Source organism: Aplidium turbinatum, chromosome 15 (assembly GCF_918807975.1).
Source record: "Aplidium turbinatum chromosome 15, kaAplTurb1.1, whole genome shotgun sequence".
NCBI classification, from domain to species: Eukaryota; Metazoa; Chordata; class Ascidiacea; order Aplousobranchia; family Polyclinidae; genus Aplidium; species Aplidium turbinatum.
The window spans coordinates 20,953,874-20,966,620 of NC_137486.1; the positions used below are offsets into that span (position 1 = coordinate 20,953,874).

The following is a 12,747-nucleotide window of genomic DNA, read 5'->3' on the forward strand; positions in this document are numbered from 1 at the left end:
ATCTGGCATTGAAAATATAAGTTTTTGCCTTTCGAAGAAGAGCTTAAAATACTTTTCCATGTAGGACTATGGATTTGTATTATCATGCTCCATTTCACTTGGAGATTAGTATTACCGTAAGTTATTCCCTGAATACAATAGTGTAGTGTAAGAAACTGTAGCATATGCCTATCAAGAAAATTCTAGTAGCCTATTATAGGCTACTAACTGTCGCTCCTTAAAAATCCATTATAAAAAACACTCTTTTTAAAATAATTCCGTTTGAATAAGACTAATGTTGCTTTTAATGCCATAATTCTCTCAGTAAGCTCTATGCTTTTTTCTGATAAGATTTTTAAAAAGTGGGTTAATGGAAGACAAAACTGCCAGACACAAGCAAGTTTAGATTCTGAACTGCACAACTCTTTGTTATTAGCATTCAGGGATAGTTAGCATTACTAGTGTTATTAGCAGTAGGCTACTCAAAAGCCTCTCACAATTGGCCCCTGGATGCATGTTTTGCTAAACTGCTCATCTGCTCATCAAGTTACAAAACATATATAATTAGCCTACATACTTACGCAACAGAATGTATAAATTGTCAAGTAAAAATTACCTTAGCTTGATAGCCTACTGTATGTAGATCTACACATTACTACGCAGTCTACGCTACATAGCCTACAACAAGAATAACCGGCTAAGTAATGTACTACATATAACATACAGAGTACAACATCATGCAAGCAATCACGATCGGAGACCAAATATTTGAGTTTGTTTAGATACATAGGCTGCACTGCTCATTGTCTGAGAAGTTTCTGATTTGCCCCAAAATGCAAGACTTAACTAATATAAATTAAAGTGCTCACAATTACTTACAAACGCCTTCAACACTGCTTGACTAAAAAAAACTTCACACTACGAAGCCAAGTCATTGTTTACATTTTACATGGAGCGGCATTACCAACCTACCTACTTGCTTGCTTACATTACATTTCTGTTCTGACCCGTAATTTCTCAGTAGGCCTAAGTTGTTTTAACTAATTCTTTTATTTTTTCTGCAAGACTTCAGTCTCCACGTGGGACTCTAGCGTCAAAGGCAGTAGTGCGATATACAAACAAACTCCAGCTGACTGAACAATAGATGACACTGTGACACAACACTAGAACAATGGGCAATTGCAAGACGTTAACATTTCGCAGTTTGACAAAAAAAATTGCAAACAACAACTAAGACATTAAAAAGTATGCGTTGACGCTATGCGCTAAAAAACCGCGAAAACTTTACGGCGCATCCTCAAGCGCAAACTATCCAAAAAAATGTGGCCGCAAGCGTTAGCGCACACAAAAAGTCTACGCCGCATGTATGCGGCGTAGAATTTGCGGCGCATACGTACATCTCTGGGTTTTATGCAAATCAAGTTTTGTAAGCACGTATGTCAATTCAGTTCATTATTTGTGTAGTGATACAACAATTATAGCCAAGAAAGTATCTCCGACGAAACAAAAAAGGGAAAAATTGAGCTGGCATCGCAATTTCTAAATTTTTTGCTTGCCTTTGTTGTTTATAAGTTTAGTACAGCTGCTTGAAGCTAAACTGTAGACTATTGTGGACCCAGGCTCACTTCCAGCTTGAATAGGCTATAACCAGTTTGTTTTTCGCTGATGGCTCGCCTATTTTTTTTAGTAGGCAACAGTTACCACTGTTTGATTGGACATCTCCTAGGTCCCAGCATGAGCAACTTTAATGTCACGTTGAAACGTTTTTAAAACAGTGTTTTGATTCATTTTGACGGAAAATTTTTGTATCTTTTTTGATTTCGAGATTTCAGCCATTTGGTTTCGTTATGCGCTGAAAAGAAATATGAAATGTCAATGCATGAGAATCGTAGGCTACAAGGTAGAAATCGTCAAGACAAAAATGCGTGGGATTGCGTAAAAGTGTAGATTTTAAGATAAACTGACTACTTTTACTCTGGGATGTTCCAAACAAGACACAACCTATTTCAAAATTTTGTTTTATTTGATAAATAAATAATAATTAATCGCAGAGTTTGTAGAGATTTTTATCATCTTTAACCCGCCTTGTTTCTGTCTCAAAGTGCCGATTAGAATAATTTCATAAATTTTTTCTACCCCCCATAAAAAATTCCTGCGTAGGCTACGCCATTGGTATGATGTCGAATATGCAGTGATGGACGCGCATACAAAAAATATTAACGCCGTCAGTGTAAACGCAAACGTTCGAAAAAATATACGCCGTATGCGTCAACGCAACTTGTAAAAAAGTTGGCGGCGTCAACGTCAGCGCATACACTAGCGCAAACTAATTTTGTTTGCTAGGTGCCAAACATTCACACGGTATAAACTACTCGAAACAAACAAGTTTTATTTTAAATTTCCACGAAGAAACACAAGCATCTGAAAGTGTTCATCTGACATTTTGCTGTGTTTTGGCTCCAATATGTCTTTGCCCATTGAAAACATTCTTTCAACTGCAGCGCTGGAAGGTATATTGGCGTGTTGTAGAGAAAAAAATTAATTAAAAGGTATGCGTTGACGCTATGCGCTAAAAAACCGCGAAAACTTTACGGCGTAGCCTCAAGCGCAAACTATCCAAAAAAATGTGGCCGCAAGCGTTAGCGCAAACAAAAATTCTACGCCGCAAGTATGCGGAGTAGAATTTGCGGCGTATACGTACATCTCTGCGAATATGTCACAAAGTTTCACCGCTTTTTGTATCTCTTTTTTTTTGTAAACATCAGAGTTGCCAGATATTTTGCAAAGTGTGAGGTTGAAAAGTAAACAATTTTGTCCAGTTTATTGAAAGCATTGGAAATTAATGTTTTTGTCAAGATAGTTTTTATCTAACCTTGTAAGATATTTCACCATTGATGGATATAATATAAACATTTTGATTATTTCATAAACCTTATTAGCCCTTCCTCATCCACATGATAGGCTAGGCCTAGGCCTACGTCAGTATCTATTTTAAATTAATTCTAAAATGTCTTAAAAAGCCTAACAGGAAAAGCCTATCAGGGAATGCAGTGTCTTGTGATCTGCACTAAGAAAAAATAATAATGTCGTAATTTATTAAATGTATTTTCAAGTAAAGGCAGCAAAAGATTATTGGCCCTTTAAAAAGTGTTTCGGCCCTAAAATATAATCTAGGGTCCTTTTTGGACCTCCATGTCAACGTTCATGGTTCTATATGGCTCAAGGCTTTCCCTCGAATTGTTTGGTTTGCGTTGATGTTAATTGAAAGTAGGTCTACGACCTTGGTCCGTCGTCTTTCTTGCGTTAATTTTGAGAAGAAATTTCTAGACAAGGGCATTGTACGCTTTTCCTGTCACGTTTAATCGTCCACGGAAGTCCATGATGTGATATCTTCAGACAAAACACCGTCGTCCATTGATTGAGCTTATAACGTAAATTGTTTTCGTGTTGGAACCACAACAATTGTCACTATTGAGAAAGTCAATTTCACTCAACCTGAGGTCATATTACTGCTATTTCTACTTTAAATATTTTGTATTTGTCATCTTCAAGCTCACGTGTTGATTTTCTTCTCAACCACACAATCCACATGTTGGCAAGGCCTAGAATGTTGATTATTAACCGCCACCTGGACAATACTTTTGTTAATCTCGTGAAAACGTGTTTTGAGCCACATGCCCAATATTGCCACCTAACGACAATATTTTTCAAAAATCAAACAATTTTGGCTCGTTGCTTGCACTGTTGCCTGCATTACAGGGCAGTGTGAGCACCATCTTACCCCCCCCCCCCCCTTGTAAAACCCAATAGTGGACCCCTACGCTTAGTGATTGCTCTGACAAACAGAACAAGAAAGCGTTCGGTTATAGCCGCAAGCTCTTTCAATGTAGAGAAAAATGTCACATTCAAGCTATTTCTACTTCAAGTATTTTGTATTTGTCACCTTCAAGTTCACGTGTTGATTCTCTTCCTAGTGACACAATCCACATGTAAGCAAGGCCTAGGCCGTCCTAGAATGCTGATTATTAACCGCCACCTGAACAATACTTTTGTAAATTTCATGATTACGTGTTTTGAGCTACATGCCCCATATTGCCACCTAACGACAATATTTTTCGAAAATCAAACAATTTTGACCATTATTTCAACAAAAACTATGGTTTGTCATTACATAAAAACAAGTAGTCAATAGCCTATACAGACCCAGTAGCGTGGACACTGGACAGGGGGATCCAAGGGGATACTTTTAGACCCGGGCCCGTAACTTTTTCAAGAGGCCAGGAAACTTGAAGAAACCACCGCGGCATATTCTTTGGATTTAATGCATTTTTTTAGAAGTGTATTTTAATCTGGGTCTCGAAGGTCTCATTTAGTACCGGGCCCAAATTATCCTCTTAACGGCCCTGTAGCCTACAGGCCTATTTATGCTAGCCTACCTTGGTAACTTAGCTGACTCGGTAAATTTTCAAGTTACTTTCCACTCACTAGATCAGTGGTTCCCAAAAGGAGGGCACCTGGGGCTGGGGGTGCCATTTGCAATACTCTGGGGGGCCGCGAGCTATATCTTATGCATTTTTTTTTATCTGTCTTCAAATGGGTACGATACTACGGTAGCCTATACCTAGGATAATTATTGCTGATGAAATTTTCATGTACGATTGTGTTTGTTACATCATGAAGGGCAATTTGTCATAGGCTACCATAGTTTAAATGGTGTTTCATGTTACGCACACAATACTGTCCATTGGTAAAAATCTATTTTTACCACCAGATTCTCATCTTATTTTAAACTTTAAAAAGGAAGAGCATAAGCATGTGTAACGACGGAAATATAAAGTTATAAAGTTGTAGCGCAGAAAGGTGCAGCTCGATTAGTTTTGGATAAAAATTTTAAAAAAATACCTTGCATTGAAGAAAAGGCATTGGCAAATGGCAATTATCATTATTTGAGCTGTAATTGAACTCATAGTTACAATATCATTATTATTAGGCGATTATTAAAGGGACACTAAAGGAAAAACCTGACTTGGTGAATTTACACGTTCTTTGTGTTTAATAATATGCTACCATAAAACGATTTTCAATAAAAGTTTGCCCCATTGCGGTCTGATCAACATTCCGCGCGTGCTTTTGTCGAAGCTTTCATAACGGGAATGGGCGTGAGTAGCAAAGCGTGCGACTGTACAGTCTACGTCACTATAGACTAGCAATCAGCTGATCCGGTGATAGTTGTTGCTGCCGGCGACTTAACTGTAGGCTATGTATGTATGTATGATTGTATGTACATCAAAACATCAGATTTCAACATCAAAACATCAAACAGTTTGCTCAAAACATCAGATGTGGTAATGTGGCTTTTGTTATTGCTGTCGATAGTGACGTATTCTCGAGCAGTGTATCCACTTTTTGGTCATTTTGAAAAAATTGAAAATAAATGAAACATTGGACTTTTAGCCATGCCAGTGCCATTGAAAACAAATTTTTTTCGGTAATTTTTTTTTAAATATATTCTTGAATGTACAGTTTACGCATTTTAATGCTTAATTTCCGTTTGAAAATTCCACTTAGTATGCCTTTAAGTTGTTATATAATTGAAATATACTGATGTAATGAGAAACTGATGTAAAAGTTAAAAATCGTGAAAAGAAACGCTGGAGCATGATATATATTTTTTTGAAGTTTTATTTCAAAGTAAAAAGGATTGTTTCAATTGCTTGCTATGTGCATTCATTTTTATTGATCGGGGGAAAATTAACTTGTACAAAAATTTAGTTTAAAAAAAAAAATTGTTTGCTCAAGAAAAAGTTGTTGTGATTTCATTTTCTCAAAATAATGTCATTAGAATATTTTCTGTCGTTGGCAACAGTTTGTGGTAAGCCATGCATAACGACAGGGCTTGTGTAAAAAAATTGTATGATTATTTTCTGTCAGTGTCAGTCAAGTTAGTGGCCTATTAGATTTTTGTGGTCAATTTTGCGCACTGAACCTTTCTATCAATAGCTATATGAGAGGCTTTTGACACAGGGCCATTTGCTGAGATTAGCAGAGTGAAGTTACTTGTACCGATTCTTGAAATATTGTTGTCAGGGAATTATTCCATCCACTAGATCAGTGGTTCCCAAACTATGGGTCGCGACCCAAACATGGGTCGCGAAGGGTCAGAAAATGGGTCGTGCAGAGACGATCTAAATCTGCCAAAATCGGACTGTTGTAAATTAATTTATAAATAAACTTTTTTTTCTTCTATTGAGCATCACACGCTTTTATTCGGCTTCTCTTATCAAAATCAATTATGGCAAGCAGCTTTACCGGCATTCAAGTCACTTCCTTCAATAAATCACGGTAAACGTAAATTATTCTTTAAGTTGACAATTTAAGATTTCTTAACTACTTTTTTTGATTTAAAGTTCATTTTTATCTGCGACCCAGGTGCTGCTGGCAAGCCGCTATGTACACTAGGCTGTGTTGTAAAATGTTGTCAAACGAATCCTTAAAGAAAAACAAGTTACAGAGACATCCAACGCATTCAAAAAATTAGCGTATTTTTAAGCACTGAGAAGAGGCACTGAAGCCAAGCCGGTTTGACTCAGCAACGAATCTAGCACTTTTACTTAGACTCTGAGCAAGAGGAGCTACAGTAGACCACCCTTCAACTGGTTGTCTGTGTCTTGTTTATAGCAGGCAAAGATTGCAAAAACAGTGGAGTGGTAAAATTGTTTATATAGGTTGCCTGTGTCTTGGGTCGCGAGATGTTCACCAAACTCAGATTTGGGTCGCGCTCAAAAAAGTTTGGGAACCACTGCACTAGATGCTGCTGATTGGAGAGCTGTCCTGAACTGTGTTGCTCAAGCGTACACCCTGAAAGCTGTGCTAACTACAGACATATACCTGTAGCCTACTGTTTATGCACGTTTTAAACCTTTCAAGGTTTTGCCAGCTTTTCCCATTCATTAATGTGCTGGTAGGCCAATATCGACTACTGTAGTTAGTAGTATCTTTTCTTCCTGACACATTAGTGATAAAAAATAAAACGAATGTATAAACCAGCCCCTCATGATCTTGGGTCTAGCACTTTACTACTGAGCTAACAGGACAGACAGCATAATTTATTAGAGACCACATAAAAAACAGTTTTTTATTCTTGTTATCCATTTACGTACTTATATAATAATCAAAAAATCAAGCTAGTTAAAATTTATTTTCTTGCATCTTCTATTGCATATATTGTATATACTTTTTATTTGAAATGATAATTTCAAGAATTCAAATTGCCAATGTGTGATCACTGCAAAACTCCTAGTTTCACGTTGGAAAAATTATGAATCTTTCCCTATAACCTGTGCAATGTGCATGCAACCTATTTTGTACCCTGAACACTTCGTACCCCCATTTCATACCCTGAAAAGATCAAGAGAAAAAATTTAAAATGTTTGTGAAAACTCCGATCTTCGACTTTGTTTTTTCTCTCGATCTTTTCATCATCTACCAGCTCATCCATTTCATCACCCACCAGGACAAGAAACAATAACTTAAACTGGATATCAAACCTCAATCGTTTTAGGCTACTGTGTGATGTGCAGTCTAACCGTAGAAAGAGCTCAACACCTGCTCTCCTGGGCCACATTGAAACGGGCTTTTGCCTGAGGATGGGTTTCTTTTATGTCCGGTTTTCTTTCTCCATCCTATTATTATTATTATTATGACTGCTCATCCACATCAATATTGGAACTGGCAAATTCAATCCACAACACTTTTCATTAGGCTGTCATTCATTACTACATGTGTGCTTCTCTCTGTTTTTGTTTTATTTTTTGCTATTTGTTTTTTTTGGGTTTTGTGGCCGTGCTAACTACTGATATATAGCTTACTACATAATTTTTCATTCAGGCACGTTTTAAACCTTTCAAGGTTTTGCCACCTTTTCCCGTTCGTTAACGTGCTGGTAGGTTGATATCGATTTTTGTAGTTAGTATCTTTTTCGTCCCGGACGCGTTAATGACGAAAAATAAAATGATTGATTGTATAAAATTGGAGTACGAACTGTTCAGGGTACGAAATAGGTTGTACCCATTACCAGTTCTGCCAGATGTTCTTCAGATTTAAACAGGAGTGTCAAAATCTATTCTTTTATTTGTATTATATATACCAAGTACCAGGCTAGCTCAAATATACATAAAGACGACTGGTACATTTATTGACTAAGCCTACTCAAACCATCAATTTATAGTAGAGATTTTGGCTAATATCAAGCGAAGCAGATCAGTCAAATTTTAAGCTTGCATGTTGACATGCCTTGTGTAACATATAAGTTGCAGAGTTGCCGCAAATTAAACTTACTGCAAAGCAGTCACACAATGAACCATTTGTGACCACAATGTTTATAATAATTTAGATTTTTAGGTCAATTGTCAAAGCTAGTTATCTCCATCATGCCGGCTAGCGTAGCTCTCTGGCCTGAATATGATGATCTCTTCATAATACTATGGAAAGCATCTATTGACTTTCTAGAAAACTGAAGGTAACCTATAATTTAGCTTTATAAGGCTACCTGTACCAGGGGTTGACCTTAACTTTTTTTCGCACTGGCCAACCGGACCAGTGGCTCACCATTTGCACTGGTCCGCATGAGATCGCACTGGTCCGTCCCGTTTACTGATAAATTTTGTAATACTGTAAAGAGAACTTTATTGAACAGAACGTGATTTCTTTAAGCAATCTTGCATAAACCTTAAGTACGGTATTCTTATTCAATAGTACCTAATTCAACAATAACAGTCAAAAATCATTATTAATTTAACCTATTTATTAAGTTAATTTGATGCCTCATCACTCACATGCTCTCTAAACTCTAGCACAATCTTAACATTTTTATGCATCAAATCTCTTGAGAGTACTGTACTAGGCTACCAGAGCTCATGCGTTGTTGCGATTCCCCTTTTTTTTCGATTTAACATCGTCACGTGATGTTGCGATTGCTTTTTTCTTATGATTTAACATGTGATGCTGCTGCCTTTTTCTTATGGTTTAACACGCACGGATCACATGTTTTCTTGTTTGAATAGAAGCGCAAACGAGAACCACGCACTCTAAACGATCAAACGACAGTCATAATACAATGATAGTTTCGCACTGGACAGTCGGACCATTGCGAAACGGTTCGTACTGGTCCGCAGGGAACTCGCACTAGACATTGGCCAGAGGACCAGCGCTAAGATCGAACCCTGTGTACTGTTGCTGCTTACCTTTTTAGCATTCCACAATTGACGATGTTTCCCCAGACTATCCCAAGAAGCTACTGAAAAGCAGCCTGTTTTTGGTCTCACCATCCAAGATATGCAGACCTTTTGCTTTGTTTGGTGATAAAGGCTACAAAAAAGATGACACTGTTGCAACATATATTGTGCCAATTTGTTTGTGACAATTGCACTTTGTCATTGAATTTGAATATAATCATTTTATTTATATTAAATCAATTTTTTGCAGTTCTAAGTCAATTGGTGAATAGATTTTTTTGGGTAAAAATGGCAACTGTTGTTAAATCAATGGAGAAAGTTGTGGTCCATCCACTGGTTTTACTTAGTGTTGTTGATCACTTTAATCGGATTGGAAAAGTCGGAAGTCAAAGCAGGGTTGTAGGAGTCTTGCTTGGTCAGTGGAAAACCATTGATGGCAAAAAACTGCTAGACATATCAAACAGCTTCGCTGTTCCTTTTGATGAAGATATTCGGGATCGTGATGTCTGGTTTCTAGATCATGATTATCTTGAAAGTATGGCAGCAATGTTCAAAAAAGTCAATGCTAAAGAACGAATTGTTGGTTGGTATCATACTGGACCAAAGTTATGCTCAAATGACATCGCAATCAATGAACTTGTAAAGCGATACAATTCCCAAGCTGTACTTGTCATTATTGATGCTAAACCCAAAGATCTTGGGCTGCCAACAGAAGCTTATGTTGCTGTGGAAGAAGTTCATGATGATGGCACGCCTACATCTAAAACATTCAAGCATGTTCCAAGTGAAATAGATGCAGAGGAAGCGGAAGAAGTTGGTGTAGAGCATCTTCTTCGAGACATTCACAATGTAACTGCTGGAACATTGTCCCAACGCATCACTAATCAGCTTCAAGGCGTCCGTGGTCTTGGCGTGAAGTTGTTTGAAATTAAAAACTATCTGGAACAAGTCGCCACTGGAACACTTCCATTGAATCACGGCATAATTTATGAGCTGCAAGATATTTTTAATCTTTTGCCTGACGTCAACCTATCCGAATTTAGTAAATCATTCTATCTGAAGACCAATGATCAAATGCTTGTTGTTTATTTGTCTTGTTTAATTCGTTCCGTTATCGCCCTTCACAATCTTATTAACAACAAAGTATCAACAAGAAACGCTGAACGTGGAGAAGGAAAGAAGAAACCGGAAGAGAGCGGTGATGCTTCAAAGAAAGAAGACAAAGTCGACACAACAAGCAAAAAGTCAGAAAAGTCCAAATCAAATTCAGCAAATAAAGGAAAATAAAAAGCTAAAAAATATAATAACATTTCTAGTTTTGATAGGTAATATCTGTTCTGATTGAGACAACAATTACCGAGTTGATTGTTTTTAACATGGCAATGTGATCTTACACAAAAACATAAAACATGTTTTCAATATTTGCATATATAACTTGCTGTTTGATATGTGATCTGTCTTGCAATAAAGCAGTTCGTAACATTTTCAAAATATATTATATAGTATACATGGCTACAAGGATAGGTCTGACCCATACTGAATAACTTTAATTGTGCTGTTGTGTACAACTGTGCAGAAATATGTTAAGTTAGCATAATTTTGGAAATTATTAATATCGTAAATTATAACATCCAAAATTGTGGAAACAATAACCATGGTGGGCAAAAAGTATGCGACACACCAGATTGCTCAATAAATATTCTTAAATGTGATTTTGCATGTATGAGTTTGCAAATGGTCATACAGCTTGTCATCTATCTTTTTCAATATTTTTAGAAGCCGTCGTCTACTCCGTGATAACTCAATTTGACTATCGGGATTGTGATTTAAATTAAACTTTTGTTCGTTCATCGTTGACAGATGTCTTGGATGAATTTTGTGCAACGTCTTCCTGATAAGTTGCGATTTAATGAATGCTGCAATGTTTGAAGTTTTTTTTTACTGCAGTAACCACTTTCGTCACCGTACTTGAGAACATTCAAAGTTGCTTAAATATGTAGCAGCAATGCAGCATGTTGGTCATTTGGTTTTGAATCTTTATCATCGGACTGACAAAGCCTTGATTGGTTATTCCTGGTAGTTTCGCATACTTGTAAAGGCTCTTGACGCAGGGCGGGTTACCGAGATTGACAGAGTGAAGTTTCCGATCAATGTTGAAATGTTTTTGTGGCATTATTCCATCCATTGGATGCCGCTGAATGGAGAGCAGCTCAAGGATGCCCGCTGAATGGAAAGCAACCAACGGCGCTTGATCTTTAAACTTTTTCGTTTACGAAATCACGGCGCTACCCAATTGAGCTAACGGGGCGGATTGTACAATATACTGTTACGTTACTACAAAGCAAGTACTCTCAATGGTTTATTACGTGTTTTATCAAATTTGTTATCTTTTTTCGATTTGGAAACTTCATAAAATAACTTCCATTGACGCAAAATATATGTGAAGCAACGTATTTTTGAACGAGTCTGTCATGAGAATCTGTTGTTTCCGTCAAAAATGAAACGTCTAGCGAGTATCCACTTTTGGAATTTCGCTTCTGATTGAACACATGGATCACTTGCCTATCTGAGTTTACACTCTTGCCTGTGCATGGACAGATACACGACTTTGTGACGCAAGGCCCAAACGCCGCAAGACCTGAATGACGCAAGCCCCGAATGCCGCATCATATGAATGACGCATGACTTGTTATTTCTGACTAAAATTAGTTCCTCGATATTTCTTTTCCCCGTCAGCTTCACACTACACATTGCTTTGACCATCGCTTTCTCAGTTCTTCTTAAAATTGCCAGTTCGTTCTCTCGCAAGCACCATGTCTCACTTCCGTACAGCATTGCAGATCTCACGCAACTGCAGTACAATAAATGCTTCCTCTCATTTTTAACGAAAATCTTCTACGAATTAACAACTCTCGACACTCAATTTTATCCAACCAACTCTTGCAGTCACTACCTTTTCACAACCACTAGCCTACTGGCATTTGACCTATCTCCTAGGTAACAAAATACATTCACCGATTCAAAAAAGTTAATCATCTTTGAAAGTATTTAATTGCAGACGTAAATGTACATAGCACGAAACAGTATATAAGCCAAAATTGAGTGAACGATTTAACAAACAGTCAAACCTACAGATGAACGCGGATGCGCAGTAGATTGTCCAGAGTTGGCCTAAAGGCTCGTTTCGATGCCATGCCATTGGTAGACTTGAAAACTTCTCCTGGCAAGCCAAATACAAACGCTTGCACATCATTTACACACAACATCAGTGGCGCGGGAACTATTTTTCTCTAGGGGGGGCTGAAGCTGCCATTAGTGTTGTGAGCTTCTGGGGGGCTTCGCCCCCCAGACCCCCCTTGTGTAGGGAAACGTTTAAAACTGGTAGCAACTTTTATAGGTCCCTCCTGTGTGTAAAACGACGCCAAAACACACACATTGTAAGTTGTAAGAAACGAAGAACGGCAGCAACAAAGCAGCTGTTCAGGAAATTAAAAAGTAAACGAACAAATTAGAAAGTGATGTGAAAACGACAGTT

At 37.5% G+C, this 12,747-nt stretch overlaps 1 pseudogene; it reads left to right on the forward strand.

The window, feature by feature from the left end:
* The first annotated feature begins 9,467 nt into the window (after nt 1-9,467).
* On the forward strand, nt 9,468-11,665 carry LOC145784189 (26S proteasome non-ATPase regulatory subunit 7 pseudogene; annotated as a pseudogene).
* The last annotated feature ends 1,082 nt before the right edge of the window (nt 11,666-12,747 follow it).